This window comes from Cephus cinctus, unplaced genomic scaffold (genome assembly GCF_000341935.2).
Source record: "Cephus cinctus unplaced genomic scaffold, Ccin1 Ccin1_scaffold0689, whole genome shotgun sequence".
In the NCBI taxonomy this organism is placed as follows: domain Eukaryota; kingdom Metazoa; phylum Arthropoda; class Insecta; order Hymenoptera; family Cephidae; genus Cephus; species Cephus cinctus.
This window is the reverse complement of record NW_014333312.1, coordinates 1259271-1266109: the sequence shown is the minus strand read 5'-3', so window position 1 is coordinate 1266109 and position 6839 is coordinate 1259271. Positions and strand designations below refer to the sequence as shown.

At 42.6% G+C, this 6839-nt stretch overlaps 1 protein-coding gene across 6 annotated transcripts in view; it reads right to left on the bottom strand.

Annotated features, from left to right (window-relative positions):
• The window catches only part of LOC107269764 (TWiK family of potassium channels protein 18), a 146643-nt gene extending 140246 nt beyond the window's left edge, over positions 1-6397 (bottom strand). For 2 of the 6 annotated variants that reach the window (XM_025087079.1, XM_025087077.1), the window contains exon 1: positions 5118-5586. The gene's annotated coding sequence lies outside the window, so the exon portion shown is untranslated. Of the gene's footprint in view, positions 1-5117; positions 5665-5897 lie in introns of those variants that run through there. The other 4 variants (XM_025087074.1, XM_025087076.1, XM_025087078.1 and 1 more) reach the window with 4 other exon arrangements.
• Between the last annotated feature and the right edge of the window lie 442 nt (positions 6398-6839).

The following is a 6839-nucleotide window of genomic DNA, read 5'->3' as shown; positions in this document are numbered from 1 at the left end:
TTTTTTTTTTTTTTTTTTTTTTTTGTAATTTCACAAACTCGCTAGCTCGCCACAAGGAATTTAATTGAAGTCCCTCGCGAGGGTAAAAGGCTAACAAGAAGATGATGCCCTGCCGCTAGATAAAGGATCTCGCCACTACTTTCCCTTGAAAGAGCAAGCATATCGTAAAATTACGTAAACATGAATTAACTTTTAAGAGAGACGCGCAGACGAAGGATGTACTTGCAGCTGACACTTCTACGTGAGATAACGAGAGGAAGTGCATGCTGCATTTGCGCAGTGAAACGGAAGACATTTCCGTATAAGGGTCAGAGAGACATGGATAGAGGATGAAATGAAGAGAGAGAGAAAGAGAGAGAGAGAGTGTGTGTGTAATGATGGTATAAAATTTTTATCGACGCTACCCCGAAAAGTGGCATTTTTCGATATGACGCTCCAGAGCAAGGGTGAGTGGGAGCGCCATTGGGTCTTTATTGCTGAAAAATAGTCGGCCATCGTGCATTGTGGGGTGGAATTACATAATGGGTTAAAGGGTCTGGAACGCCAGCGAGGGTTGAACGATCGAGAATCGAGGAGGTAGGCAGTGAAGATGAAAGGGATTGAAAGAGTTGGAAAAGGTAAAGGAAAAATGGAAGGAGTAAAAGAGGTCCGAATTGCACGTACGTGTGAGGGAGGAAAAGTGTGAAAAATTCGAGGCCCGGTCGTTACGGAAAAATAGGAGGAAAATGGCACCGCAAACGACGTGACGAGGGACAGGGCCAATAAACTGAATAGTGGCCTGGATTATTGGACATCGATCGGAATCGCCGTGGTGGCCTGGATGACAATACGAGGAAGGCACTGGAGTGCGAATGAGGAAAGTGGTCAAACGTCTTAGGTGTTCGTGGTTAACCGAAGGCAGGGTCCGACAGTTGAAAATAAAGGACGTAACGTGTGTGGAGAAAAAAGAGAGAGAGAGATAAAAGTCTGTATCAAAGAGAAGATAAGAAAAAAAAAAATAAGTTACATGCAGTCGCGCATTGCACCGTACTGTACTTTAATTTACTACACTGCACTGCATTTCCTCTTTGAATTCCATGTAATCTTTGCTTTAGCCATTCTCAGCCTTTGGCAGCTCATCCTTGAGCAGCATCTTCAGTATCGTCATCTCTCTCTCTCTCTCTCTCTCTCTCTCTCTGCTTGTACAAACGAAGAGGGATTCTTTTCATGCGAGATAGTTGAAGGAAACACGGTTACCAAACCACCTGTTAACAAGAGCCAACATCAAGACTTGAAGGTCGAAGGTCGAAGGTCGATGAAACTCTTCAGGTTAGCCATTGCACCTCGCTCAGTATCCAGGTATCCTTGACCTTTTCAAAAAGCTAATAATGTAAAAAAGAAAAAAAAAAGAAAAAAATTCACGAAACAATCAGCGGATGGCAGAACTGCGGATAGCTAACTGGATGACCTCATCGAGGAACCGGAAGGGACGTGGTCGATAGTTCCAACCACGATTTAAACGATAACGAAGACTGACCCGGCCTGAAGAGCATATTTGAAATTTTCAATTAAAAGCAGATACACGTCGCGTGGCCAATCAAATTAACTTCCTACCGATGTTTTTGCCAGTCCACGCGGCGCCGGCTCGACTACGTGATTGGAATTCTCGTTAATCGCGGAGGGTCGCCGCGGCGCCGCGCGTCGCTTCGCAGGGGTGGATTTGATTGCGATGTTGAAAAAAAAGAATAAAGAAGGAAGACCGAGCCAAGGACACGTGCGACGACACTTGCGTAATTAAGGAGACAATAGGATTCTGAAAGGGTGGGGGGATGCGGCTGAACGATGAAAAAGCGAAAAAAAATTAGGCAAAGTTTGTGTCACAAGCAGATAATGACAAGTAAATTACTAATGGCATTTTCAGTCGTCTCCCCCCTCGTCGTCTCTCTCTCTCTGTCATCTCTTTCTTTCTCTTTCCGGTTGCCGGATCCTCTTACGTCCTCCTCCTTCCCCCTCCGCAGCATCATGTAGCAGCCATCTATCTTTTTATCCCACTGGGCGCCGCGCTACCCTACGGCAGCCACCCTCGATTCGACGGATTTAATTAATTTTGGTACATAGCTTGGCCAACGAGGAGAGGGGAGGAAATTCGACGAAGGAATTTTAGCCGAGTAACACGTGTAAGCCGATTTAAGAAAGACTCCTTAAGATCCTGCAGGTAATGATGCTGCCACCTGTATCCCAAAGTCTGATGCTCTGCCAGGAAGAACTCGGCATCGCAATTCACTTACAACCAGAGGTTCTGGAGAAATTAGTCGAAGATAAAATTAAAATCCTCGAAACATTGACAAGTACTTTCGCGTCAGTGTGTACCTACGTCATCCTCAATATCCGGCAATTAGATAATTAACGAGACTTCACTCTCTTTGTATATCTCAATATCTTCTGTAGAAAAGCATCGATTGATTTTTGGTAATCATGATGTGCCCGCGCTACCCTACCGATAGTTACGTATTTACATAATAATAATTTTACATTTACATAATACTATTTTAACGAATAACCTGAACAGTTTAATTTCAAATCATTTCTATGGCACCGGTATTATGTGCAAAATATTTTCTCCTTGGCATTTCAGAGAAAATGCGAAATAAACTTCGAGATGAAGTGAGTCCCGACAGCATAGTAGAAGCATTTATTTGCCAAAAATTCAAGATTCCCGTTATAGAGGAAGAGGGTGGTTGGTATGATGGGGTGGAAATGGGGGTTTGAAACGGGATCGAAAATAGGGATTTCAGGTTGTCTGCAAGGCTCGTGGGGAAGGAATTCAGCGGAATTCTTTACTACGTTAATACCGCACCCTTCGCAGCGCCCATGAGTTTGCGGCGACACGTCACAGTCTGCGACTGAAATTAATTCCAAGTGACAGTCCCTTCCCCTTGTCCCTACTGAGAGGTGAAACGGGGGAGCGGAGACGCGTAAATTGCACACGTTATATGAATGGCAAGAAAAAAAAAAAAAAAAAAACAAGAGTCCAGAACGAATATCCGAGAACTTAGAGAGAGAGAGAGAGAGAGAGAGAGAGAGAGAGAGACAGAGAGAGAAAAAGAGAAAGGAGTCAGGAAAGCGGTAAGAATGAAATTTCTTGAAAAATTAGAAAAAAAAAAAATAAAGTCTACGATCCAATAATAATTCCAGACGATCGATCAAACTTAAACATAAAACTTTGACCTTTACATTCCTTCCAGACGAGAATGCCTTTCCGTGATTTTAACTCTAATCAGAATATCTCGAATCGTGAAAAAGGCGTCGAGACGTCTCTGCCAAATGTGATTTTCCCGGAGAAAAAATCGGCTAGGATTTAAATTCGAAGCTAACGAAGGTAAAAGAGGGTGGATGACGAGGAAGAGAGCAAAGTGGTTTAGCGCTCGGGTGAGAAGAGGAGAGAATATAAGGAAAAGGGAATAAGAGGAAAATTGGGAGGAAACGCTAGTCGCACTCAGTCATCGCATTAACTCCGATCTTGAGGAATTGCCTTCCTCTATATACTATATAGCTTGATATACGCGAACGGTCGAGTTCTCTAGACTCTCCTTGGGCTCCTCGACCTCCTGACTACCTGACTCGGACTTTTTAAAAGCGATCGCCAACTGACACTCCATTAAACCGTGTTTCAATCTCCTTCTCAAGATTCTTTCCAAGTCTACAGGGGTCACGATATCTGGGCACGTCCGTATCAGAAAGATTCGCGCTGCTGACTGTTCGCAGCCACCCGTGTAAACTGGGAGGAACGATGGAGTAACGAAACGTAACGGAACCCAGTGAGCAAGAGAAAGAAAGGTGAAAAAAGGAATGATAAGGGGAGACTACGATATCGATAAGCCCAGACTAGGTTATAACCTAGACTGGGATTATGCTACTGAGAACCCTCCGGGTAAAAGGGGTAGGAAAATAGCCCGAAGGGTAGTCTGGAGAATTCGAAGGAAACATCGAGATCTTGTTGGAAAGCCGGATTGATTGAAAACAGTACCCGCGCCAGCTTGAATTCTGGATAGCGGAACGTCGGAATTCCGTATGTTTATTGTAAGCCGTAAATCTAGAGAATCTGGCAAATCTAGGCCTCTTTAACGTTGCATAGGATACGGCAAGGTATATCTGTTGGATGGGTTCCAGTATGGGCTGAGCCGACCTGAGATGAGGTTCAGTGGTTCCGGTTCTAGTCGGGCTTCCAGGGTAGCTCGAATCGGGGTTGAAACAGGGTCGAATCCGGCCAGAAATGGTACGGGGTGGTTGTGGCCTCTGTATTACTGATATTAGCGTCGCCAGTAACTCTTTCGGAATAGTCTTGGCACGCCCGTCTGCTTTCCCAGCTAACTTCCTGCCTACCTCAATCACCATCCTGATCTATCATGATATTATATTATTTCGCAATGACAAATCGCCCAAATGAAAACCACCCATGTATCTTTAATTTAAATATACTGCGTGACACAACCGACTGCCTGTGTTCAGGCAATTTTATAGTTCGTCTATATACCTGCAAAAAGGGATATTCAAGCTTTAACAAGCTTTTTACATTTTGATTCGCTTCCATTCAGGGCTGACAAACATTTTTGGCTTGCGCAAAGCTTTTATTTTGGAAATAGGAGGAATGAGGCCGTTTCGCCAAAATTCTATAAGAGATAAACATCGAAACATCCAATGGGATAACGAAAAGGCCGGTAGCCATACGGTATCGAAACGAGTATCGGAAGCTTCAGTGAAATTTCACTAAAACAGAACCGGCGGCTGGTAATAATTTCATTTCACCTATTTTCAGTAAAATCCTACCCTTTCTCTCTTCTGCATCGCACATCAACCCCATGAAAAAACTTTGTTATGGCTCATTTATATTTTCTTCCATTTCCTTCCATCTGCACCATAGGTTATGTTATGTTTGACATTTGGTATTAAATGTCATTAACTTTGTCCTGAATTTTTATGATTCTCTCAGAATGCCTCAATAACAAAATTCTCGCACAGCCGGAGGATTCCGATAAGGTTAGAGGCAGGAAAGAAATTGATACTTTAAGGGAGAGCCAAGCTAAGCACTGAAAGGACTCAACGAAAATTAAAATCGTTTTTATTATTTATTTACTTACATGTTGAAGATCCTCATCATGCGATGATTTCCTGTCTTAGTATTTTACCAAGGATATATATATATATATATATATAATGCATATATACATAACCCTCTATTAGAATTCCAGTCACTCTGTATGCACTCGCGAGTTAACACTTTTTTTTTGTTTTACAACCTCGTTAACGATACCAACGAGATAACAAAGTCAAATCGTATCGTTTTACCAGACGTGGCGAACGTGTCAATCGATGGACACTCACAGAATGAAACTCAGACGACACCCGGAGACAATGGGACTGTCGAGAAACCACGTAAGAATATCCGAGCACAATTTTTCCTGTATGAACACGTTCGGGCATTGATCAATCCGTTTTGATTTATCCTGACAAGTCCATTGAATTGTCAGATCACAACACACCCGTTTTTCACTTTCTCGATAATTCTCTAATCCAGCGACACTATTCCGTGTTGATTAACGATTAACGTTCCGCATCGTTAAAGTACCTTTTAGGTTAACGAAGACTCGCTGCTCTAGCCTGTCACAGACTCTGCGAAGACATAACCTAATTTACTTACACGAGATACTCGATACCCATATGATCCAATGACGATGTACAAAATGAATATAAACCAAATAACTAGAAAAATTACAAGTTTTCACACGTGACTCGCATCGCTACATCGCAAAAGGATGTTCGAGTTATTCAACGGCTTTTCGTAAACGGTGAGTAAACAATCGTTTTTCTTCAAACCACTTGTGTAATAAACAAATATTTGCTTAGAAAAGTAATTTTACTTTGAGCCTTCGTAAACCAAACTTTATAAACACATCATCCATGCCTCTCAACATCCAAAAACGTATGAAAACGAACTGTTTGAAAAGTTTTAACTGACGCGTCTTGACATGCGAGTCGGAATAAAAGGTCAAAGGAAATATAATCGTAAAACACGTATGCTCGTATGGCGTATAATTCCGAGTGTTTAAAAACTAAAAATACGAAGTTAACCGAGCACAAGAAAGCACAGAGGAGCACAAGGGAATCCTGTGCCACGCGAAAGCTTCACGAGAGCCAGCGGAGAGTCAACGCATTCGACGAGCGCCGTTCGTCGAATAACGACGCTACGGACCGAACCCCCGAGGCCCCACCCCCGTAGCCGCGAGCTTTTCCGGAGTTCGGCGAAGCAAACCGAGTCCGTGCGAAGATCGATGGATACATACTGGTTCAGTGCAAAATTATTAATCGTGTTGTTTGATCAAAATGATTCCATCGAAAGGGTAGCGAGCGCGATAATAAAAAGTAGACGTCAATATACACGTGGCTACAAAGATATTCTATTAAATTGAAAAAGCCCATGAATCGATTTTGAATGATTGGCAAAGCGTGAATAAGGGGAAAAGACAAAATTAATTTCTCCCCTCGACGACTGATCCCGTGAAAGCTTTATAATTTTCACGAGGGAACGACAGTTACCGATTGACAATGTCGTCGACGTGGGACCGATATAAACGTACCAAAATTTTGTAAGGTACCTCGAAATTTTTTAGTTACGTCACGCGAAAAATCATTGTCCCATTGCATGTAATACACATCTACCTATATACTAACAATGTCAAAATCTGACCACGTACAAGAAAACGTGTACTCTAAAGAAGAACGGGGAGGGAACATTTTTGAGAGAACGATCCTTGCATTCTTCGAATAGCCAATAATTAAATACTTACTGCCCAGTGCAACGG